This window comes from Rhinichthys klamathensis, unplaced genomic scaffold (genome assembly GCF_029890125.1).
Source record: "Rhinichthys klamathensis goyatoka isolate OS25496 unplaced genomic scaffold, OSU_Roscu_1.1 h1tg000225l_1, whole genome shotgun sequence".
Classification (NCBI taxonomy): domain Eukaryota; kingdom Metazoa; phylum Chordata; class Actinopteri; order Cypriniformes; family Leuciscidae; genus Rhinichthys; species Rhinichthys klamathensis.
Genome location: NW_026606749.1, coordinates 2,162,116 through 2,189,402, shown reverse-complemented (window position 1 = coordinate 2,189,402; position 27,287 = coordinate 2,162,116). Strand labels below are relative to the sequence as shown.

At 40.2% G+C, this 27,287-nt stretch overlaps 1 protein-coding gene across 1 annotated transcript in view; it reads left to right on the top strand.

The window, feature by feature from the left end:
* Positions 1 to 22,287: 22,287 nt before the first annotated feature.
* hivep3a (HIVEP zinc finger 3a) overlaps positions 22,288 to 27,287 on the top strand; it is a 41,108-nt gene continuing 36,108 nt past the window's right edge. Inside the window, exon 1 of the mRNA XM_056264867.1 lies at positions 22,288 to 22,322. The gene's annotated coding sequence lies outside the window, so the exon portion shown is untranslated. The remainder of the gene's footprint in view (positions 22,323 to 27,287) is intronic.

The following is a 27,287-nucleotide window of genomic DNA, read 5'->3' as shown; positions in this document are numbered from 1 at the left end:
TAGGTAGGGCACACCAATCTAGGTGCCAAGGCACAGGGTGGGTATGTTGCATTGTCAGTGGTGTAAAGGGGGTCACTAAACATGTTCAGTGGCTTCGGTAAGACTACAGTCATGTGTTTCCCAGCTGCCCTCTTGTTGATAGCCATTTTAACATGCAAGCTCTTTGTTAGCGGGAGTAAACGTTAATGTTGTGGAACTGAAGTAAAATGACATCATCGCTCTTTTCTTACCGTTTATGATTTCAAGTGCAGTTTATCGCGTCATCAGGAAATCCAGACTCTCAGCACTGAGAACTTGAAGCATTAAATATAATGAAGGGCAAATACAGATTAAAGCAAATTATGCAATATAGCCTACTGAATTAATAGCGCCTGGTCAACGCGTTATTAATCTTTGTGTTATGCCGTTTTGTCGCTAAAACGCCGGACTGAACTAGCCTATTGGAGCACACAGAATTCCCGGCATTGTCCTGAGCGCGATGAAATCATCAATAATGTTACATAATCGCAGAATGCGGGATTGGGTTAAACGGGGGTCATTGCGTGCGTGTCAATCCTAGAAAGATGCGAAATGCCACATAATGACGATTAGTCTATCAATCTAGCAGTCCATCGCGTCGTTTGTTCATCGCCTTTGTTACATCGACATACGCGCAGTAGGCTGGGGCAGCATTAGTCTACATTAGCCTAAAGAAAATAAATTGATTCTGCTTTTCTTTATTGCACTAGAATTCGAGGCGATCGAGCGTCCTAATCGCAACGCGACAAAAGCTTCGATGCTAAGGAGCTTTCACACCGCGCTAGTTTGGATCGTTGTTCTCTGTACCCAGGCGTCGCGTTTTGTGACGTTATCCTTGCGTTTTTTAGACGAGGTGTACTGTCTGTTACCAATTCCGATTTTGTCTCGAAAACCCAGCGCTCTGTCTAGTTGTTCTAAAATGGAACGTTCTCTGTGAAAGCTCTCTAATAGCTACGCTTTGGTGATTATAAAGGAGCGTTGTAGTTTTGTCGCGTCGCTCGCGCTGTCGATGGGATGACGCTAGTCTATAGCTCATGTGATTTATGTTAATGTGGCCTAATTATAGTCCACCTTTTTGTCATTTCCAGCCATACTCTGCCTGAATAAGCCAAAGGCACATTATAAAATGATAACAAATTGAGCAAATGAGATTATTGAAAAATGAAACCAAGGGGTTTAGATTTTACCTACTTTAAAACTGATATTACCCATCATCACCCAGAAACCTAGACGTCTGGCCTGTCAGAGAGAGAGAGAGAGAGAGCATTTCAGTACCCTACAAATAGACTGTATTTCTTGATATTGTACCTTGACCTAGCTAAAAAGGGGCTCTTATAGTCTACAGTAGAATAGTAGTATTGTGTGCTTGTGTTTGAGAAATGTTTAAATATGCAGAGACATAGTTGTGATGTAAATCTGATTTTTTTTTTTTAAATGCATGTTGTTGTTTAATAAAATGTCACGTGAGTAATAACTCTGGAGTCATAGAAAAATGATGTCATGAAGCACTGGTTGGCTGATGATACCACAAGAACACACACAGTCTCAAACCATTCTAGTAACTAATTGACAGGGAATTGGATAAAATTGACAATTTCACTTACACTATTATTATAATATAATGTAATATGAGTTTAGTATTGTTACACAGACAGATGTTTCTGTAATTTAAAATGTGACCAAAGTATGCAACAAATTAAATGTAAGTAGTACCATGCACCACATTATCATGGATTGTTGTTACATTTTTTTGTAGCCTTTATTTAATATTCTCATCACAGATGGATTAGTCTCTTGTGAAAAAGGAGTGTGCTTAATTGTATTGAATGTGCATTTGTAGTGCACTTCAAACATTAAAGTATATATATTTTTTAAAACATGTACTTGCAGATAATATAATATTCATTAAATAAAATGCCACTTATGTGTATACTTCAAGTTCAAAAGAGTACATTTTCATTAATATGTTTCTTAACACAGTAAAGTAAACTTTTGGAAAGTGCACTTTTTAAAAGTCCAATTCATGTCAAATGAAAAGTTTTACTTTAAGTACTTTTTAAGTCTTTGTTTTAATAATCTTGTGTCGTGCTTTACATAAGTACACTTGTTTTAATGTGTTGACTAACATACTGAAGCACATGTAAGCTACTTTATTATATTTTTTACTGTAATGTTTTATTCAATATTACATTTAAAGTTAATTATTTTAGTTCACCGGGCCGGCAGTACATTTTAACCATATTTCAAATACAATAGAAGTAATTATACAATTACATATTTAAATATGTACTCAAGTTCTACTTAAGTTGTCACGGTCATGTTTAGTTTCTAGTCATCATTTGCTTTGTCACTGTTTTGCGTTTAAGTGTACTTCTTTTCCATATGGACTTGAAAAAATAGTTCACTCAAAAATTAAAACTCTGTCATAATTTACTCACCCAACATAAAATAATTTTAGAAGAATGTTTCAGCTATTTTTGCTTATACAATTAAAGTTAGTGGGATTCAAAACCACATTATCCTCACTGACTTTCGTTGTGCAAAAAAAAAAAAAAAATCAATGTCATATTTTGAGGTCTAAAAATCATAGAGGGGCGGAATGACATGAATGTGAGTAGTAGATTTTATTTTTTTGTGAACTGTCCCTTTAAAGTAAATGTGAGTGTATAAGACGTGTCATTGGCTATTGTCACTACAGATAAAGGCTTAATTGCCCAATTAATTAGGAATTCATGTATCATATGAATAATGGATAGCATATTATTATTAATGTCAATAATAATAATCATTCACGGACCATCCAATAAATTCCACTAATCAAACCCAGTATATCCATATGAGCCACTAGCCAGGAATGTGATGTGATGGAATCAGTTCTTCAATGCAGGGCCCACAAAAGCACCTTTCCTTGTGTTTCAGATGGTCTGGCATGCTGACATACTGACATGGCAGTCTTAATGACTTTCCTTGAAGAAGTGGGGTTTTTCAGGTTGCATCGGACAGGCCATAGGAATCTCCCCAGTGATTTCCATGAAAGCCTGTGACAATATTTATCTTTCACTTCTTTTTCTAAGAGAGCATGTACAGTAAGCGCAATGTTGCTCAAGAACGACCGGGATCTTGCCTCACACAGCTTACTTTCTGTCTATGGCACTGAGCTTCTCCTTTTTGTGCAGTTGGCCTGCAGTTCTCAGCTCAAATCCACATGCAATATGCCAGCCGAGTCATGGCCGCAGTGTATAAATGACAGGTAAACTTTACATGTTCAACAGAGTCCAGCATTAAAGTAACAGAGGACGATGTGGAAAGGAAACTGGTTTCGTAATGACAGCCTTATATTGTGTGTAAAGTGAATGGTATCTGGTTATGTAACCAAATATAAAGATACTTCTTACATCGCTCAATGGCTACCTCAAATAATCCCAAGTATTCCCTTAAACTCAAACCTGATGCTTAACTGTCCTTCCCGTAACTCCCGTAACTCTGCTCTCCTCTTTGCTAAATGTGTTCTGCCAGCATAAGGTTTAGCTCACAGTGCCTTTTCTCTCTGAGGTTATTTAAGACAATCCCTCTGTAATCATACTTAAAGCCTCAGCCGTTATAGTCCAGAGGAATAAAGCCTCGATTGTGAAACTGATAGGCCCAGAGCCCAAATGGCACTCTGAAGGTGTGTCATCAGAGCCAATACGGAGTTTGATTTCTTGATACCTGATACAGGCACAGTTCAGAAGGAATTAAACCCATACTATCCAGACTAGAGCCAAACAAGGGCCAAATCTGCTTTTGTGCTTGAGCTGTTTGATAAGTGTATGAGAGGGATGACAACATGACTCATATTTGGGGGTGTGCGCCATGCTGAAGCTCTGGCTTTGATATTGACTCTGCCAAAGTTTAAAATTTGAGGAGATTACAGTAAATCCAAGTTGGCCAACTATGTTGAATTTAGGGTTACCATGATACTAAAATGTCAGCAGTCAATGCTGATGCCAGTGAAATCTCACTCTTCTTTGTACTAATTTTAATACCACAGCAAAACAAAAACACACACTATTGAACTGTAGTGTAAATATTAACAAATTAAATTAAAACAACTGAATCTAGCCTTAAAATACTTACAGAAGTACGTTATGTATTCATAAGTGTAATAAAGCACAACTCGAATAATTATTTTGTAAAATGACTACTTAAAAAAAAAAGCTAATTTCCTTTAAAGCATTATTTTATTAAGCAAAATAATTATTCAGTAATAAATTAATAAGCCATTTTAAAGCAATGGATCAAATATAAACAGCAGAACAAAGATAAAAAGCATGAGAAGGACATTTTTGGTGTGTCTGTACTACCGATACTAACAATGATTTTAGCATCATCTTGGTACTGAAGTACTGGATCTTGCATCCCTAGTTGCATTAATTTCTCTGTACTGTAAAATTCCCCACAGCTACCCCTCAAATCAAAGCAGTGCTAAGCCACTGAATTATGAAAACACTACAGGCTGTCTATGATTTCAAAGGTTTTAGTGTACAGCTAACAGCAAATCCCAGTAAAGTCTATATTGATATTCATGTTTCTTGTAGACACTTCAGTCAGGTGGACCCTTTGGAGAACCGGGACTTGGACTGGAGTCCAGCCCACCTGAGCAGTGCACAATAACTAAATCCAGCTGCGCTGTCAACCTTTAACCCCTTAACTTGAATCAGAGATTTGAGAGTTTCAATATGCATGGGCTAGAATTTGATATGAAAGGAAACTGTAGTTCTGATCGGTAATTGAAAGAGTAATCATTGTTAAAACACTGTACCCAACAATTTAGGGTAGGCAATTGTAGAGAGGCTAACAATAGCAAGTTAGCTTTGAAAGCATACGATCCCCCCCTCCCTTCAGAGTGTCTACAAAGCCACGCCTCCTCCAAAACACATGAACACGCACAGCCAGAGCAGAGTCTGCAAAGCACCACGAGAGATGAGGTGAAATGACCTCATGTCTCAAACCACTTAACATTAGAATAATAATGAACGTAAACAACTTGCAGAGCTCTTACTTATACCACCTGACTGTTGCAGATTCATTTCGGCATTGATAGTGTTGACATAGAAACTCATAGATTCGAGTCTGAGGACGTGAACAGCTTCATGGTTGCAATCTCGTAATTACGGTTACAACATAGCGTAAACACAGTATAATCTCTTTGTTTTTTGTTTAGGAGGAAATGTAAAAGTTGGTATGGAGATACATAGGCTACTGTATGTACAGGCAGGTAGGACATTGTATAATTGCATACGGACTGAATGCAATGATGGACCACTTGCACTGAACTTCGTGACGCACTTCCGTTTGGAAACAATACATATCACTTATTTCCGGTTATGTTTACTTTCAATGTACTGTGGTCAATGAGTTGAACAAACGCCAACTAAAAAAAGTGTCTATAATAATATTTTATATTTTGGACTTTTTTATTGACAGAAGAAGGGATGATCTGATGTTTACTGTGTGCAGAATTTTCCAAACTCATCGGAACATGAAGTTTAATCCAAACCAAGCCAATCTGAGAAAGCTGCGGCTGTTAAAAATACGCCATTATTTCACCACAGGGTGTCAGTGTTCGTCTAAACTAGTGACCGCGACGCTGAAATGTGTGAGAACAGATGAATAACATCAGTACGAACCACGAACATTTATTTATTTGGATTAAATATTTTAATCATTCAGTGTCATTTTTCAATGTCAATCGTTTTACTATTTACATGTTCATGCCCAAAATGCTTAATTAATATACAAAGAAGTTGACTGTCATTCTCCTCTACGCTGCGTGCGGTTCTGATCTATGGTTCTGATCGTTGGCACCTCGCGAGTATTCATTCATTCAACTATTTTAAAAAGACAGGAATAAAGCACGAATGCACACAAGAAATACTTTTTATTAGTCAAATTCATTAAAAAATGTGACCTCAACAGGTATAGAATATAAGTAGGCTAAGAGAAAAATACTGTTTAATGAGAAGACATAGGACTGCTGCAGGTTAGTGAATAAATATATTATTAGCCTTTACATTTGACAGATATTTTTAAAATACTTTTTTTTACAATACTGTGTAAACACCTTAAAACTACCATTGGTCCATGGCAATTATGAAATAGGTTGGTGGGATTTGCGATTCTGCTTTCTTTGACATGGAAACTTTCAAGGTCAGATGCGAGTAAAAACATGAACACATTTGAGAGCTGCTTTATAGTAGAAATTGAAGTTGTAATTCTTATTGAAATTAATTTGATAACAGTATACTGCTGCTCAGATATTTAAAACTTTTATTTATTTTTTTACACCTAAGCGAAAAGAAAAAAACATATTTTGATGGGGCCTTTAGAAGTTTATCTACTAGACATTTCAAGGTGTATTAGTACTGATTTATTTCTGTATCTCATTGTTTGCCATTCAAAATATCTATTTATCTTCTTGCCTTTGCCTTAAGAGGCTTTTAATGCAGATTATTAGTCCAGTCCAGATTGTGAGTTAGATGCATGGAAATCTGCGGCTGGATCCCTCCTTCTATCTGTGGTAGGACACGTTTTGTGTATAAGATTAAAGGTAGATGCATTATAAAGGTTCGACTTAATCCAAACTCAAGTGGGATGCCAGGTGCTCCTTGACTTCCTGTTGTGATTTGGGATGAGTGGTTTAATGTGCATGTTGTGTCCTTGGCCCGCCTGCTTTGCCCCTGTCCACGGTGCTGAAGCACATCTTGTTTGGAACCTAGAACAATGCTGGGGCTTGACTAGGCCTGTCATGAAAACTACTATTCTCATTTTAAGAATATTTTATGCCACTGAATATATAATAATAATATAACAGAATAATAATGCGAGTAGGCCTACAGCATTTCAAATGACAATGAACTTTACTCTTAAGAATATTTAGATACTGGAATTGAAGTGTCAAAACACAATAATAATATTGAAATAATAATAAATAAACCTTTGCCAACAAAAAGTGCAAAATAACAAGTAGAAAGGCACTTACATGTAGATTTTTCATCTGCATTTTTTTTCCTGACCATTTCTCATTAAAGGGTGTACACTATTGCTAAAAAACAAACCCTGCTTAGCTGTCAGATGTCCATATGAACAAAGTCACAGATCCCTCAACGGGCCATATCTGCTGTTAAATCTGTTTTTCTTGAGGCATATTTTTTAAAAGTGGCGTGGTTTACAACGCTGCGTCTATCTATCTATGAATACTATAGATTTCAGGGCAGGGGGGATTTGGAAGTGTGCCATAGCCTGTCTCTTAATTCAGTGTGGGTGAAATGAGAGAACATATGTCTGGTCCCTCTCCGCATGACATCACCTTGCTATCAGAACTGATCTGTTTGCCTGCACTGCTCTCATGGGGTGCAGCCATTGTCCCTTTCATAATAAATCTTTCTCCTCACTTACTATTTTCTTTGCTCACAAAAATGCAGGATAGTCAAAATTGGACTTGTTTTTTTAGAGAACAGATTTTTAGCTGCTTTGTTTCATTTTAAATTGTTGCTGGTAACACCAGTTGTGGCATTAACACCCTAGGCTCACTGGAAAATGTTCCTTTATACATTTTTGCAAAGTCGTACATTTGCATACGATTCAAGGTAGTTTCCAGCTGAAATGAACATTAGTGGCAGTAAAACCCCAACAACGTTTTGCACAAATTATGATTACATGGCCAGATTATCGATTATTCCTTGCATGATGCTATGTTATGACCTCAAAATACTTTTAAAATAGTGCATGCTTTGTAAACGAATACATTTTTACATTTGCATCAAATAACCAGCTCCTTATGTATGGCTTTTCTGACGTAGAAAACTTTCCCGGTAGCTCACCTGGTACAGCATTGAGCTCTGCAAAAGATTAGAAGCAAGCTAAAATGGCATGGTTAGGTCAGCACATGCATTTTTATTTCATGTTATGTTATTTTGTTAACACAACCGGTTAGGTTTAGGATGTGTTTAGTGTAAGTGGTATGTTATTTTCAAAGGAGCATTAACCTTTTATCGCCACTTCCCGGACATTTAATTTCTGAACTGCCGCAATATGTACAACAACAAACATAATAAAACGTTGCAAGATTCACTTTCAATTGTTTTGGATAAAACTTGGATAACTCACTGGACATTTTAAAGTGTCTCGAAACACACAAAAACAATGAGCTACGAATATCATTTTGCAGAAATGTTGCCTTAAGCAAGTTTTTCCAATGTTCCTGGGTTGGACATTACACAGTGTCAGTGAACATCAAGATTCAAGCTTGGGTCTGTATAACACAAAGATTTGCATCCTGTTTAACATTAGCTGAGTGTTAATACATCCTGCCTGACACCATTAGCATTGATCCATTCAGCGGCTCATCTGAAGCAACATGCACTGAGCATGTTCAGACAGTTTCAAACCACTACCTTGTGGTGGTAACTAGTGCAGTTGCCTATATACTCCAATCTTGTTTTACTTTTATATTTTTTTATGAATAGCATCACATAATCCTTTCATCTCCGCTCAGCCTCAGCGGTTAAGACAAGACAATAGTATGCAGGGGATCCGCACATGTCCATAATTTCTCTATGTGTGTACTAAAAGTGTTTGCAGGCCTGATGATGTGTGAAGCTAAGTAATAAGCTTGATATTTTCAGGTAAATGTAGATTGGAAAAGCTTGGCAAAGGGAGCTGTCCTTTGTCCTGCAAACTGGATGAGGAATGTGTTTTGCGCTTTTAAATCACATTATTTGCATAGTAGATTTGTTATACTTTTAGTTCACCTGAGTTATCTGCCATAATAAGGCCATTTGGTGTGGACGGTTTCAGTGCATTTTTGCTTGAAATGAAAATAGGGACGTTTGTATGTTCCCTTGTGTTGTGCAGGGCATCTTATTGATTTTGCCCTTCTAGAAATCAAGAGCCAGAGATGACACTGCTAGTTCTGCAAAAATATTTCAAAATTGTTTTGATTGACATGAAAACATCATGCATTCGCTATGTACTCTTTTACTAAGAGTGTGTTCATCTTGGCAGGTTTGGACTCTGGTGCGATTGCTCTGTTCATTTAAATAAGTGTGAACGCTGCTATCTGAACCCTGGTGTGTACCAAACAAGCGGACCGAGACCCCTGAAAAGGGGACTCTGGTATGCTTTGACAGAAATGTGTACGCAACATGTACCAAGGACATCTAAACGAACCAAAAACAGGACATGATCTGATCTGAGGTCACCAGATCTGTTACCAGAAAAGATAGAATGCTGAATCATACCTGTTTTTTTCTCATCATAGAGCTACTTTGCCCATTACAATTCTCCTTGCAGCAGATCTTCGTTTGCATGCAATTCCTATTCCTGGCACTGTTTTGACTCAATTACACATTTTAAGTAAGTAAGTTTAAGCAAGTTTAAGTCACATTTAAAAACACATGAATACAGCAGGGAGCAAACAAAAGCGTCACGAGAGACAGCGTTAGGCCCCGATCACACCAAACGCGTTTTTCAGGTTCGAAAAAGCGAGGTGCAAAGCACTGCCCCATTCACACAGAACAAGCAGTGCGCTGCATTTTTGTAATGTTGCTAGGCAACCACCGAAACAGCTGTCCTGTCAGTCAAGTAAACGTCAAATCAGCATTTAATTAATTTTATTTACTTTCTGTTAACATTGTGGAAGTTACGGTTCGTGAAGTCGTTAAGCTCCTGGTAACCAGCGAGAGCACCACAAGTTTCTCCTCCATCATCGCACTCTCTTGGCGTTCAAAGCAACTGTAGCTTTCATCAGTACAACGGAAGGCCCGCCTCTCCATTCATTCAATTGGACAGTGGAAAAAAACGCGATGACGTCGGGCGCTATTTCCTATATAAATAGGCGCAGCAGGCGGTAAAACCAAGGGGGTAATCCATCAGCCGGAAACTGAAGCTTCCCTTGGAGGCCGCCATTGTAGCAGACCATCACCTGCTGTTAGCATTCCATTGACTCCCATTCATTTTGGCGTCACTTTGACAGAGAATAACTTTACATCTGAGGCGTCCAAAGACTCCATTTGTCCATTATTTATTTCTAAAGAAACACGACAATGTATTAAAGGCTCCATTACTTTGTATCTTACGTTATGGCCCCGCTTTTGTAAAAATACACTAATGATTGCGTCATAACCACGCGACTCTCTGTCGCACAGTAGAGAAATTACCGTATAGACAGGAGGAGAAGCTCACGGGCAATCGGGGGGACGTGGAGGCATAAAGTCAAGGGAGAAGCACACAGAGAGTCATAAAGTTGCTCCTGCTGCTAGCTCATGGACAGCTCCTACTCACGCTCTCAGTCTCTGCAAGATTCGGAAGGGAATGATTCAGATTTCTCTTGGCACAGCTACTAGAAGACTTACAACTGTCAGACAGGTTGCTCACGTCACATCTACGTCGTCAAGCTCAGTTTAAGCCTGCGCAGTACGCTCAGCCATCAGGAAGTGAGTGCTTCTAATTGACTTTTCTCCATTGAAATCTATGGGGTCGCTGTGTGCATTTCTTTTACTGTCTATGGGTAAAACGCGAGGCGCCTGGGGCGCATAAACAGCGCTCAGAACACACACCCATAGGAAAACAATTCAAAAAAGGCGCCTCTCACTGCAAAAAAACGCGTATGGTGTGATCGGGGCCTTAAACTACCTCATGTCTCAAAGCACATAACATTAAAAAAATAATGAACATACCTTAAAGAGCACTGACATGTACCACCTGACTGCTGCAGATTAATTTCTGCATTGCCAATATAAACGCATAAATTTGAGTCACAAACCGCTCCGAGTATAACGTCACAGAATTACATCTCTTTCAAATGACAGTAGTTACTGCGTGAACGCAGCATAAGCTCGTTTTGGTACAGGAGGAACTGTAAAAGTTGGCTGCTGTTTCGTTTGCGGTGCTCGCGCTGACTTCGAACATTTTATGGTCCTACGCCTTTCACAGACGATATATATAAATACATTTAGACCACTTAACTTAGTGATTGCTATCAAGGTGTGAAGAGACTTTCAACCAGCATAACAAAAAACATTTTCTAGAACAAATCACCTACCCTGCCTTTAAGTACATCATCAGAGATTTAAAAAGCACTTTTTCCTTTTGGAATTTTCAGTGTGAACACACTACTCACACTAGAATAGTGCATAAGTACTATTCTAGTACTAAGAACTATATGTGCCTATAGACTTTGCTTTCTAAGCCTGATACTAGACATTTTTTGCACTGATCTTCAAGGCTATAACATTTTTACATTCAAAACCTGAGAAATGTTATTTATTTACTTACATACTTACAGGGCAACCCAAAACTGTGTAACATTGCCAGAATGAACTCTGTTATCTTATTATTAGTATATAGTTGTTATTATTATTAATATTATATATATATATATATATATATATATATATATATATATATATATATATATATATACATATATATATATATATAATTTCCAAATCTACAGTGATGGGGCTGAAATGTGTAACGATTAAGTCCACTGGAAGCAAGTTGAGGTGAGAACCCAAACACAATTTATTACCAAAACAAGATAAACACAAAACAAAAGCATGACAAGGCATGGAAAACTCTAAACTAAAACAGGAGCACAAACCAAGACTAACGAACAAGATACTGGAGCCGGGGCATAGAACTAACAATACTCGACAAAGACACAGGGCAAACATGAGAGTTTAAATACATGCAGGACTAATGACGAGTGAACAACTGTGAACATTTAAACAATCAACCAATGACAACATGACACAACAGACAAGGGAACACAAGGCAAGATGACATGACTAGAACAGGGGATCACATGACAGACAAGAACCAGGAACAAGAAACAAAACCCAAACTGTGACAAAATGAGAATGACCCAATATATACTGTTTTTATCTGTATGGTTTTGTATGTTCTGGAGGAGGATGGATTTTCTTTAGATTTTTGTCAAAACAAGTACAAACATGTTCTTTTTTATATTTATAATCCATTACAAAACCGCCATTCTAATCCTCACCCACTCTTTTTTTAAATGAAATAAGTGATTGCCTCTTTTCCATCTAAAACGTCTCTGTCTTAGTCAGTGAACTACTATTTAACAGTGTTTTATAACTTTTTCCAAAAAACATTTTAATGATTTTCATCCTACAAGTCGCTACACTAACTTTATACACTGTAAAGATGCTGATCCTCTTTTGGTAAAATAATGAGGGCTTTTCCAGTAAGCAACACAAGAAACCGTAATAGCGAGTGGTAAGTCAGGAATGAGACTGTTAGGGTGCTCAGTGAGGCTCTTTACTGGAAGTAAGGTGACTCATATGTGATGAATTTTCTTTGAGTTCTCCTACGCTTTCTGGTTGGATACAGTTGGTTTGACCCATCTTGGTTTAATCTGCCAAGGTCCAAACTTGTGATCCTGTGCTGTGACAGCATTTTAACAGCAGTGACAATAATATGCTGAGCTCACCTTTTCCAAGAGAGACTATATTACTATTGGACAAATATTGGCAGCGTTACATACTGTGTAAACAGTGCTGTTTTTACAGTTAATAACACATCTTCCAGAAAAGCCCACCACAAAGTATGTTGTGGCTACAAATATATGTTTGAAGTGCAGGGGTCCCTGCGTGTACTTCAGATCACATTTTTATTTGAAGGAGTGGTCCAGTCTATGGTTTTCTTGTTACATTAGCTGGGAAGGCCATCATAGCCCTAGTTTTGAGGCTGTTTGTTTAAGTGTGTGTACATATTTTCATGTATTAGTGTATGTATGTGAGTTTATGGACAAGAGGTGTGACTGGTCCCCACCCCAGACGAGTTCTTTTTTTAGCCCTCTCAGGTGTCCCTCTGAATGCTTACAGGGAAATGAAAGACCCTCATTTATTGTAAATAAATGGCACATACACATTCTCTTTTACACTCTTTAACAAACACACGTATACTTTAACATCGTCAGCTGCTGTGACATACAGTACACTACCAGGTAAGATGTCTGACACATTTAACTGAATATGTGTTTCTCAAGATCTTGGACAAGACAATAAAGGTCATTTTTGCCAAAAAAAAGTGTCAAGCATACATGAAAACTCAAAGATGATAATTACAAACAACAGGAAAAATACAATATAATAAAGGCTTCAAATGAAATAAACTGTGATTTTTTTTTTTTTTAGGTATTAAAGTAAGAAATTAAATAATCAAATGTAAAAATAACACTGAATTAAATATACACAGATTCTTATTAAAGCTACAAAAGTTGTTCAGTCAAGAGCAGTTGTCTTTTGCTGATTGATTAAAGGCACACTATGCAGGAATTCCGTTTTTGTCAAACAGCGACCCCTAGAGTCGCTGTGGAGTACTTGTATTTAATGTTACTGTCGTAAATACCACTCACGCAGAGCGTCTCTGCCATAGACTGGTCTCTGCACTCACAGCCTGATACGCCTTTGAAGCTGTTATATTACGGTACAAATCTTGCATAGTGTGCATTTTTTGCATTAAATAAGAGATCTAGTGCTAAAATGTGTTTTTGAACTCAAGCTGAGCGCTCGTGTCCGCTGCTATCAGTGTCATGGAAACATAGTGTCTCTTGTGGCGGCGCGCGCGCAGTCTTCACTCGGACGCGCTCTTCAATATATCGCAGTTGCGGAGACTCTCATTCATCCCGGATAAAATAAAATGCACAAAAATTTGTGTCCCTGCTTGATATACACTCACCGGCCACTTTATTAGGTACACCTGTCCAACTGCTCGTTAACACTTAATTTCTAAGCAGCCAATCACATGGCGGCAACTCAGTGCATTTAGGCATGTAGACATGGTCAAGACAATCTCCTGCAGTTCAAACCGAGCATCAGTATGGGGAAGAAAGTTGATTTGAGTTACTTTGAACGTGGCATGATTGTTGGTGCCAGAAGGGTTGGTCTGAGTATTTCAGAAACTGCTAATCTACTGGGATTTTCACGCACAACCATCTCTAGGGTTTACAGAGAATGGTCCGAAAAAGAAAAAACATCCAGTGAGCGGCAGTTCTGTGGGCGGAAATGCCTTGTTGATGCCAGAGGTCAGAGGAGAATGGCCAGACTGGTTCGAGCTGATAGAAGGGCAACAGTGACTGAAATAACCACTCGTTACAACCGAGGTATGCAGCAAAGCATTTGTGAAGCCACAACACGCACAACCTTGAGGCGGATGGGCTACAACAGCAGAAGACTCCACCGGGTACCACTCATCTCCACTACAAATAGGAAAAAGAGGCTACAATTTGCAAGAGCTCACCAAAATTGAACAGTTGAAGACTGGAAAAATGTTGCCTGGTCTGATGAGTCTCGATTTCTGTTGAGACATTCAGATGTTAGAGTCAGAATTTGGCGTAAACAGAATGAGAACATGGAACCATCATGCCTTGTTACCACTGTGCAGGCTGGTGGTGGTGGTGTAATGGTGTGGGGGATGTTTTCCTGGCACACTTTAGGCCCCTTAGTGCCAATTGGGCATCGTTTAAATGCCACGGCCTACCTGAGCATTGTTTCTGACCATGTCCATCCCTTTATGGCCACCATGTACCCATCCTCTGATGGCTACTTCCACCATGTCACAAAGCTCTAATCATTTCAAATTGGTTTCTTGAACATGACAATGAGTTCACTGTACTAAAATGGCCTCCACAGTCACCAGATCTCAACCCAATAGAGCATCTTTGGGATGTGGTGGAACGGGAGATTCGCATCATGGATGTGCAGCCGACAAATCTGCGGCAACTGTGTGATGCCATCATGTCAATATGGACCAAACTCCCTGAGGAATGCTTCCAGCACCTTGTTGAATCTATGCCACGAAGAATTGAGGCAGTTCTGAAGGCAAAAGGGGGTCCAACCCGTTACTAGCATGGGGTACCTAATAAAGTGGCCGGTGAGTGTAGACTGTAACCACTGATGAACATATTCAGTTTTGATGAGAGAGAAAAAAAGTAGAACCTGTAACCTCTGACCATAGACTGTAAAAAAATATGGACGTAGTATCCGTGACGTCACCCATAGGTTTCTGAAGAGCGTTTTTGAAGCCTAAAGTGGGCATCGCCATCTTGGCAGCGCGTCACCTCTCGTCACTACCGGATAACAGAAAATGGGCAAAGAGGCGGGACGTGGGTGAAGCTGAGGTGCTAATGCTATATGCTACTGGTCTCGCGCTAAAGTGACAGCAGTTTGAAGAAGTAAAGCCAATAGTTAAAGTTAATGTTTTTGCCCTTCGACATACTACAATAGTTAATAGACGTAACTACAAGTGAGACTATTTACTTTACTTTTTTATCAACTTTATTAATCCGACAAGGCAATTAGTTAAGAGCAGCATGTATACAACAGTACATAACACAGATCACACACATTTCTCACAACATACAAGCAGTCAACTATGTGTATCGTTTTGCATTATTATTCTGCTAGTTAAAAATGTATTATCATGCAGACAGTAACTTACAATATTCCTCTGAGCTTGTGCGTGTAACAGTGATTCGTGCGCATACATGTCAGTCAGCGCGGCATCGCACGTCAAGTTCGCAAAGAGCTTTATTCAGTCCATTTTAAAATCTGATTTTGGCCGCCTCTCAATTTCTCAGATGGGTTAAACCAAAGATATTACTTCAGAAGTTCAAGTAAATGAACTAGAAATCTGTGCTCATTTAAGTGTGTGCATCTATTGCATGGACGGAGAGAAAGCAGACACCTGCAGGATTTCATCTGACGGTACTTTTTATTTTACACTAAAAATTTAAATAAGCATATCTGAGAGCAACAGCACCACATAACGAGTGTGGTCTCTATATCTACAGACGTTTTTTAAATCTAAACTCCAAAAAGCAATGAAATTGTCAGACATCCATTAGTGCATGCGAGGGAAACAACTGGAAATACAGCGCTGGTTGTTCTCTCCATACTCGACAACAACAGAATCCAACGGCGTGCATGGGCGAAGGTATAATACGTGTATTAAATTGTATGAAATAATCCCGAAAAAAGCACAAACACAGCTGAGGGTGACGCTAACAGACAGCAGACAAACGACTAGCAGTGACAACAGCAGCGGCAATCCACCTGTCACTCAAGTGGCCACGCCCTTAATTATGCAGAACTGTAAGGCTTAATATAATTTAAATGGATGAGTTGTAAAAAAATTCACCCCCCTCACAGTCGTCATGAAGGGCAAAATTAGCAATATAGACCAAAACAACTATTTGCCACCAGGTTGTAAACATAATTTTTTCTGCTGTGAAGTTGGGGATTTTAACATGGGGGAGATACAGATTTGACTCCCTTTTGCTGTCAGCCTCAAGCGGCCAGTTGATGAATTGCAGTTTAATTCACTTCCGTGTTGGTTTCAAGAGAGAGACGGGGAGGTTGCCGCTTGCCTCTGACACGCTTGGCAAAAGATCTACCACTAGACCATTAAAGAACTCAAACAAAACTTGCGGATCGATGCATTTATTTACGGGTTGAGAGGGTCATTCTCTTTTCCTTTTCCTTTTCCTAGTCTCTTCCGACCGCGTTTTCTTTGCTTTTTCCATCGTCGAGTATCACGTCTGAAATGCGCTCAAGTGTCTTCGTGCTTCATGTTGTGGTTGATGTGTGTGACGTCGTTGCCGTAAAGCATGTTGTGATTCTCGCGAGATTTGTCGGGGACGCTCCTCTCAAACTTGCATTGCTGGTTTTTCCAGCGGCGTCCCCCCCAAGCTTTACTACCAGGATGATTCACCCTACTATGAGTTTGTTTACCACCGAAATGACTTTGAAGCTGTTATATTAAGGTACAATTCTTGCATAGTGTGCCTTTAACGTTAATGACACAGACAAATATATTATGCTGCTGTCACTTTATGTTAGATGAGAGGTGGTTGCAGTGCACAAAGGAGACAACGATAGAAATTAAACTTATTAAACTTAAACACTTAGAAGAACACTACAATTATCACAGGAACATTAACCACACAATACATAAACAAGAACCAACAAGGAGTGACTTACGCACCGGAGTATACAGTATATACACTATACAAACAAAGGCAGCTAGATAAGGAACAAATGGAAGAAAATTAATGCCAAATGTATTTGAAACAAGAAATCTTGATGAATTGCACTAATTGAAAAAATATGCATTCAATTAACCATGCTTGCATTTTAATGCAATGTATTTTTAGGAATTTATGGGCTGAAATTTAACATGGTTGTATATTTAAGTTGTGAAAATTTCAATTAAAAACATTTCAAACACATTTTCATTATTAAAAATTCAATAATCCAAATTCATCTTTCAGATTTCACTTCCAAAATATTTGGTCTGTTTAAAAATACAACCTACAAAATTTTCGGTCAATTTTACAGGCAATTTTCCTTCCATTTTATTTCGCTTTACAAATTTGCTTCCACAAATTCAATGGTTCAAATTCGACAGAAAATTCAACACTGCACATCCGGGAACTGCAGGAATAGCAGTAGATTGCCTTCTCCTCTCCAGGACACAAGATGGCCTCCTGATTGAGGATTATGTGGAGGAATTTTTAGAGCTCTCCTACATGGTACTTTAAAATGAGGGCACCTTAAAAACAGTGTTTTGGAGCGGGTTGGACTATCATCTTGTCAAACAGGTTCCAGCGGTTTCAACAACAACTTGTTCCCTGCAGTGGTACATCAAGGATGTCCTGTGGCTAAGTGGTTCGTCCTACACAGTAGGTGAGGTGGAAGGAGCCATCGCCCCGCCAGGCCCTGATCTGCGTCCAGTGACGGCTCCAGCCCCTGACCAGAGTCCTGTGACTGCTCCAGCCCCTGAGTTCAGCCCAGAGCCCGCTCCTCCAGCCCATGAACCCAATCCAGTTAATAACCCCAGAGCTCCTCCCAAGAAAATGGGGTGGCAGCTATACGTCCCCGGCCATAGTGGCCAAGCTATGGCTCCCATGGCAAGGCCTCGAAGGCCGATCCTCCCTGGCCTCCTGAACTGTCTGATCCGCCCTGGCCTCCTGAACTGTCGGATCTTCCCAGGCCTCCTGAACTGTCGGATCCTCCCTGGCCTCCTGAACTGTCGGATCCTCCCTGGTCCCTCCTGAACTGTCGGATCCGCCCTGGCCTCCTGAAATGTCGGATCCTCCCTGGTCCCTCCTGAACTGTCGGATCCGCCCTGGCCTCCTGAACTGTCGGATCCGCCCTGGCCTCCTGAACTGTCGGATCCTCCCTGGCCTCCTGAACTGTCGGATCCTCTCTGGTTTGACAAATTAACCAAACATAGACAACAGAAATCAAAACAAACTGACATCATGACAGAACGCCTCCCTCCCGGAAGGTGTGTCCTCACGCCACAAAGCCTTAAACAGGGGTGGGAGGGTGGTAGCCTCCTGAACTGTCAGATCTGCCCTGGCCTCCTTAACTGTCGGATTCGCCCTGCCCCCCTGAACTGCCGCTGCCGCCACTGGAGGCTACCTGTCCCGCTAGGCCTCATCCTCTTCGGCCTCCAGGGCTACCACCCTCCCACCCCTGTTTACGGCTTTGCGGTGTGAGGAGATGCCTTCCGGGAGGGTTCTGTCATGATGTCAGTTTGTTTTGATTTCTGTTGTCTAAGTTTGGTTAATTTGTCAATTAGTTCAGTTCTGTCTTCCTCCGCCCCCTGCCTGTTTGTTTCTATAGTTTCTGATTGATTGTTAGTTCAGTTCAAGTGTGTCTTGTTAATTTGCTCTGTCTATTTAAACACTGTGTTCTGTCTTGTTATTTGTCAGTTCTTAACATTGCATTTTGTTGGTTGTTCTGTCCCCGATCTTGTTCTTGTTCACGATCCTGCAAATTCGTTTGGTAAAGATTTGAGTTTATTTGTCAGTAAAGACTGCTGCACTTAGATCCTGTTTTGTCTCTGCTGCAACCAACATTGTAACAATAACATCTCAGTTGTTAGGTTTTCTTAAAGGAGAACTCCGGTCAATTTTAACATTGAGCTAATTTTTTTGTACATTTGGAGTGCTGTCAGTACAGACAAAAACGACAAAAATCGGTATTGCCTACACCGTGTTATCCTCTTTTTAAAAATTCGCACCCTGTTGACTTCAATGGGGCAAGTTCTAAACCTGCTTTTAGCCTCTTAACATCCTTGATTTGTCATTACAAGTGCACAGCCATGTGAGTGGTGTAATTAAGAGTGACCACGGTCAATCTGACTGCAGTAGATGTGAAAGATATTAATAAAAATGATGTTAATTCAGCCAGCTCACATACCTGTATTTACTTCCTGTTTTCGTTCGAAGTCCACAGTAGTCGATTGTCGAGTTCGCGCGCGCGATCATTGGTAACTGATATAACTAATGATCGCGCGCGCGAACTCGACAATCGACTACTGTGGACTTCGAACGAAAACAGGAAGTAAATACAGGTATGTGAGCTGGCTGAATTAACCCTTTCACGCGTACGATCACACCGGTGTGATCAGTCTTGGCTGGTCCCTGGAGCGTACGATCACACCGGTGTGATCAGTCTTGGCTGGTCCCTGGAGCGTACGATCACACCCTGGTGTGATTAGAACGGTCAGTGCATCACGTGATCAACTGCTAAATTCAAACGTGCTTTCGCGCGTTGGCTGGCGCTGAGCCAGAGACGGACGCACTCAGTGCTGTCATATATCACAACTATTGAGTATTTTAAACCACATAATATTTATTTTAGGTTTCAGACATTTAAATACACATAAGTACTAGCAAAACAGTGATTTTGAATTAGTAAAATAGACACTGATGTCTATGGAAACGGCTACAATAATCATTTCCATTATAATAAGACAAAACGTTTTATTCATATCAGATACACATTGTGTAAGTAGCTTTACATTTTACCCTATTCTTCTCCTAGTTCACCGGCCACTTACTTTCATGTATTTCGTGAGAAACAACAGATCCGATTCTCTGAACTGTGAAACAAACTAACATGGCGCCGCCCATCGCGCATCCAGCTCAACTAACGCGATCGTTATAAAGACGTTTAAACAGCAACACACATCCACTTGCACATATTTGACAATCGGAATATCAGTGTTTCATGCTATAGCTAATACATGTGTGAATATTTTGAATAGAAAAGGAAAAAAGACATAAAAGCAGATCATCACTCATTCAGCTCTGTGTTGTGATTGCGCTGTGTCACGTGACAAGAAATGACGCGTCACCATGGAAACATTAAAGTGACAGGTTCTAAATAACGGTCGCCTTGAAAAACTCACGCTGGGGGGTCAGTTAGAATATTTTAAACGTACGTGCGAAAGGGTTAACATCATTTTTATTAATATCTTTTACATCTACTGCAGTCAGATTGACCGTGGTCACTCTTAATAACACCACTCACATGGCTGTGCACTTGTAATGACACATTAAGGTTGTTAAGAGGCTAAAAGCAGGTTTAGAACTTGCCCCATTGAAGTCAACAGGGTGCGAATTTTAAAAAGAGGATAACACGGTGTAGGCAACACCGATTTTTGTCGTTTTTGTCTGTACTGACAGCACTCCAAATGTAAAAAAAAATGAGCTCAATGTTAAAATTGACCGGAGTTCTCCTTTAACTTATATTATAGCTTGTGCAACGCTGTTCTGTAATACTACTGTTATAAAGAAAATGCTTAACATGGCTTATTAGACTAATACAGTAATATAATATCAAACCCAGTATACACGTTGATGTACAATACACAACACTATACCATATACAACAAGCAGATGAGCCCAGAAAGTTATTTGCCATAGAAAATCGTTAAATCACTGTAAAAAAAAAAAAAAAAAAAAAAAAAAAACTTTAACTTGGCTTAATGCATGTAGGCTATAAAAAGACCAAACTCGCTATATTGGTGATGCAAGCAGATGAGACCAGGGCAATGCAACACGCTACACTGCACGCTTAGCATTTTCTTTATAATGGTTTTCTATGGGAGGATACGCATTGCGTTAACATTCTGGGCTTAATCTGCTTAACTGTACATAGTATGTTATACCAAATTTGGTCTTTTATCACTACAATAAACCACATTAAGCGTTTTCTTTATGTGAAAATGCTTAGTTCGATATTCACAAATTTGGGGACCATCTCTAAAGTTACATACGACATTGGTATACACATTTCTAACTTCAATAGCATTTTAGTAGAATGTACGTCGTGCTTGCATTTTGCTTGCATCTGTGCGTTGAAAGCACACATACACAGTTTGTGGTTCAATATAATGGACTCGCGTGCTTACTGTACGACTCCTGAACGTCACTGATTGTCTTTACAATCTGCATCCATTAAACTAGTGATACAGTGGTTTGCTTTATCCAGCAGAGAAACATAGTTTGCATATCATCTGGCCATCGGTGGGATGTTTTGACGATCCGTTGAGTGTATTTCGCACAGCACGGTCCGTGAGGACTCGCGCTCTTCCGTAACAATGACAAGCTCGTGTTTTAAAGATAAACAGACACTGGAATGAATAATTAATTGAAAACTGGAAATGCAAGTCACTGTTCTCTCTGCCATCTCTGTTGTAATAATAAGCCTGGTTTTCTTTACATTAGCACTGTTTTGGACTGATTGTTTGAAAGAATTCGCTCACTGAATCATTGGGCTGAAAATTGTCCTGGATTTTAGCAGCTTAAAATTATCTGATCGTAAACAGAGAAGCGTAATTGGGTTAAAGGGTTAAAATATAAATTTCTACCCAGGGATACAGGTGTTTGTGGCATTGTAAATGCTCAGTGTGATAAACTTCCGACTTCTAAGACCATTTAACTGTGTGTCGTAAATTACGTTAATGATGCAATTTCAAGCGCTTCAGTAATTTGTGTTATTTGTGTTAAATCATTTTAATTTGTTAAGAGTTTTGAATTAATTGCATGCAATAACGCGTTAACGTTGACAGCTATATTTTCAGTTAATAAACCCCCTTTTTTAGAATGGGGTCCCTCACAAAAGGATGAACTTATTGGGGGTCTATGGCATCTAAAAATTGGAATCCCCTGGTTTAGACTATATGTGAGTGAGTAACATCTAAAAATTGGAATCCCCTGGTTTAGACTATATGTGAGTGAGTAACATCTAAAAATTGGAATCCCCTGGTTTAGACTATATGTGAGTGAGTAACATCTAAAAATTGGAATCCCCTGGTTTAGACTATATGTGAGTGAGTGATTGTCCCTCTTTGTTTTGCAGGTGACATTGAGGCCAGAGTTTTCTCCTTTGGTGCATAGAACAGGATTTTCAGACAGACCCACCTGGAGTACACTGGTAAGACAGAGAATCACCTAGTGTCTGATATTCTAGTCTAATGTGACATGACAGGCAAGGACAGGTTGAATGTTGAGTAACTGTATTCTGTCTATAGTTATCTGCTGTACTGTTATCCTTTCTTTGGAGAGAGCTGGTACAGGTCTTATAATTTTTTCTTATTAATGTGCAGTGACTACGCTTTCATGTACATTTCTGGTTTTCAAATATACTGTTGTTTCTGAAAAATTACTTGTAAATTTGACCGTTGCACCACATCTCATAGATGAGCACACATTTTTAAAAACACGTCTTGTGTCCCTTCGTCACTAAAGATATAGTTGCTTGGCATCTTGCATTTTTAAAGGCGCCGCCTGTCACTTTTAAGTTAAAAAAGACATTGTCAGATTAGACAGAGACTAAAGTAAAAGAAAAAGTGCTGTGTTTAAAGGTGATTTCTAATGATTTACACCACAGAGTTTACAGTTTCCCCAGTTCAGTACCAGCATAAGCACCAGCACCAGCACAATTTGAGTGGAAATGGTAAATTTTTACTCAGGATGCAAAATTAGTCATAACCCTATCCCTATACCTACCCCTAAACCCAACCCTACCAATAACTTATCCCTAAAATCAGAGGGAAATAATAGATGAATAACACTAATGTAGAAGCAACTAATCCTGGTTGTAAGCCTAAACTTGACATAAACTGCAAACTTCCCTCAAATCAGATTGGTTGATTGGAATGTTGTTCCAGGATCAACAAATATGATCCAGGAACATGTTGTACTTGGTGTTGTACCAATGAACATGTTGTACTACATGTTGTACCAATTAGGTTTGAGGGAAGTTTACAGTTTATGTCAAGATTCCTTGGTAAAATCACGTTCACCTATTTGGAAGGAAGGAAGAAAAAAAGTAAGACTAAAAGTGAAAAAGGAGAAGACATTAAACTAATGTCAGAACTTTTTTGTTGTGATATTTACTTTTTCTGATGATATTAGGGGGCATTTTTACCTTCATGAGGTCATATTTTTTTCGAACCATATGAAAATGGGATAGCACGTGAAAGTGTGTTGTCCATTTACATCACTTAATTTTACACTTTTCCTATTCATTAAAATTCTCAATATGAAAAATTGTAGCTGTTCCCTATTCAAATCAACATCAAAACGTATGCAAAGTATTCAGATATACAAAAATAATTTACAAACAGCTAGACAAGCACCAAAACACCCTGAACCAGCATTGAAGCTCATTCTGGTCTAAACTGGTCTTTTCAGCACTGATGTGTTTCAAGTTTGCCCTTTCTCACCCACCAGCCTATTACCTTTAGTACTGCACACTGAGCTTCAGATTCCTTCAAACTGTATGAATGGAAAGATGGTGATGTCAGAGCTCCTGATCCTATTTCAGCTGGAGCAGAGAACATTCTCCAGAGCCACTCTTACTGGACCCCGCTTTTCCACCTGCGGCCATTCTTTTCCATTTTTCCATTCTTTCCATCTTGTCCCTTACGAAAAAGAAGTTTATTCAAGTCTTCTATTAGTATACTTCTTTTAAACTAAAAAATAAGAAAGTATACTTTCAGTCTACATTTTATATACTTCTCAGAAACATACTTTATGTACTTAACAGAAATATACTTAAAATTACACTTAAGTGTACTTGACTTATACTTAACGGTAAATCCGGATTAGGGTGGATCAGGATGGGAGCAGTGGCGAAAGCTTCCTTGAGAGTGGTGAATGCAGTGGTGGCTTCTGGGTTCCAGGACAGAGACTTGGGCCGGGTTTTGAGGAGTGAAGTCAGGGGGGAGCTGAGAAGACTGTAGTTGTGAATGAATCTACGATAGAAATGTGCAAATCCGAGGAATCTCTGAAGTTCTTTGATGGTGACAGGTTGAGGCCAGGTCTGGATGGCTTCCACCTTCCTCTGGTCCATCTGGATACCTCGTTGGTTGATGATGTAGCCGAGAAAGTGGACCGTGGAGGTGTGGATCTCACATTTATCTAATTTTAAGAAGAGATGTTGTTCTCTGAGGCGCTGGAAGACCTCTTTCACATGTTGACGGTGTTCCGTTAGATTCTGGGAGAATATCAGGATATCATCGATATAGACAATGACAAATCGTTGGAGGAAATCTCGGAATATCTCATTCATGTATCCTTGGAAGACCGAAGGAACATTGGACAGACCGTATGGCATAACCTGGTATTCGTAATAGCCGTAAGGGGTAACAAAGGCTGTCTTCCATCCGTCGCCCTTGCGGATACGAATCAAATTGTAGGCACTTCTAAGGTCCAACTTGTAGAAAACGCAAGCACCGCGTAGCTGTTCCAAGGCAGAGGGGACCAGAGGAAGGGGATAACTGTACTTAATAGTCTGTGAGTTGAGAGTCCGGTAATCGATGCATGGCCGCAAGTCTCCGTCCTTTTTAGCCACAAAAAAGAAACTGGAAGCGGCAGGGGACGTTGACGGACGAATGAAATCCTGTCGGAGTGCCTCCTTGATGTACTCCTCCATGGCCTTCTGTTCCGGGATGGACAGGGGATAGACTCGACCCTTGGGTAGAGTCGCCCCAGGTAGCAGGTCGATGGGGCAGTCCCATGGCCGGTGTGGTGGTAATTGCGTTGCCAACCGCTTGCTGAACACATCCTGGAACGCCCGGTATTCTGAGGGGAATCACTATCATTTTGTTGGAATCGGGACTCTCAATGGTGGTGGAATTCAAGACGAGCGAGGGATCAGAACAGAAATGCGAAGGAGGACGTGGAACTTTAGTCACGGGAGACAAGCATTCTTGGTAACAGGATTTGCCCCACTGGAGAATCTCTTCCGGAATTCCAGTTGATCTGCGGATTATGTTGGAGCATCCACGGGCGTCCCAGGATGATGTCCGTGGTGGATCCTTCCAACACCAAAAAATAAATCTCTAAGGAATGCAAGCAACCGATGCGGAGCGTCATGGTGGGGGAGAAATAACAGATGCGACCACAACCCAGCGGCTTACCCAAAATGGTGTGAATCTCTAGGTTCTGGGAGCAGCGTTTCCTCTTGACATTGAGCCTTTGTAGAAGTTTGTGGGAGATGAAGTTGCTCGCTGAGCCGGAATCGATGAGAGCTTGGGCTGAAACAGTTGAACGGGATGTCACAAGATATGCTGTGGTACGGATCAGAGATGCAATTCTTGGAGAAAGTTGGATGGTACTCACCGCAGGGCGTGGAGGTCGAACAGGACAGTTGGATGATGTCCTTTTCCCCCACAGTATAAACACAGATGATTTTGCCATCTCCTTTGACGCTCCGCCGGTGTAAGATGGTACGCATCAATCTGCATGGGTTCTGGTGTTGGAAGGGCGGCAGATGGTACCAGAGGCGGAGGATGCAAAGTGGGTTGGAATATAGAGCAAGCAGAATGGCGTTAAGCAACCCGGATGGATTTCTGGATAAAGTTCTCTAATCCCATACTGTCATCATGAATGACCATTAATTGTCGGACCTCAGGATCTAACCCTTGACGATAGGCAGTGAGGAGGGCAGGTTCATTCCAGCCACTTGCCACGGCAAGTGTACGGAATTGTAAGGCATAGCAACTCACCGATTGATTACCTTTTTGAAGGTGAAAAAGTTGATCATGGACGGATAGCTGGGAAATAGTTTGACCAAAAACTTCTTTGAAGTGTGTAAAGAATGCTGACAATGACTTGGTAACAGGAACATCGGCTTGCCATGGTGATTGAGGCCACTGAAGAGCACGACCGGAGAGAAGTGATATCACAAACGCAATGCGTGCTCGATCGGTGGTGTAGTGGTGAGGTTGCATCTCGAAATGTAGATTGCACTGTAGAATAAACCCGCTGCAATCCTCCGCCTCGCCGCTGTATGTCGCAGGTCGGGCCATGGGACTGGCAGAGGCAGCAGGTGAAGAAGAGGTGGGTGGTGGAGGAAGTGCATGACGAACAGCGTTCACCAATTCAGCGAAGGAATCCATGGCAGTGGCGCTCGGTCTCTGCATGTTGGCGGTCTGGTCTTCTGTCACATCCATAAGAAGGCAGACAAGGTGAAAGTGTAACAAACAAACTTTTATTTAAATGCAGAGCGAGCAAGGCTGGTAGAGATGATCGATGACAGGAAATGCTGATAATGGTGAGAACTTAGCTGAATCAGAGGATTGTCCTTGATAATGATGATGATGGTGGTGGTGATAGTCAGGATGACGACGATGAACAGAGACAACGAAGAACAACAGGTAAGTACAGCGGTAGATGATAGCATGGGTGAGCAGTCTTGGGTCCTGAAGAGACGAGACCAGACACTGAAGTGAAGGAAGTGGTGGCTGATATAGGGAGTGTAATCATGACGTGCAGGTGCTGGTGATTAGAATTCAGGTGACTGTGATCGGGTAGGCGGTAGTGTTGTCACGATACCAAAATTATTGTTTCGATACCAATACCAAGTCAAGAATTGCGATTTCGATACTTTTTCGATACTTTTCCTGAAAAGGGAGAAACACTCAAATATCATTGCTGTGCTTTATTTTAAAACTGGGACAACATTCTAATCATATAACACACTAATAAATGAACATATGAACAGCATATAGGCTATATTAACCATTTGAACAAAATATGAAATATGAAAAATATAAAAAATAAATTAGAGCAATGACATTCAAGGTAAAAAAATAAATAAATATAGCAGCATTATCTCAGTTATCATAAGAAACATAAGATTTTATCAATATCAATGCCACTTACGATTCTGCTTATCGATCCGATTCTTTAACGATTCTCTTATCGATTCCTGATAGCACTGTGTGGAAAAAAGTAGTCGGGGGGGGGGGGCGGGGTTCCCAGATAGCAATGAGTCGGCGGACCACCGTCGGTTCTCCGGCGGCAGTAGAAGCATCAGAATGGCGACATCGCAAACACGTTGGACGGCGCACCGCCGGCGGCAGCCGCTTTTTAAAAGCGGCAGCCGCCT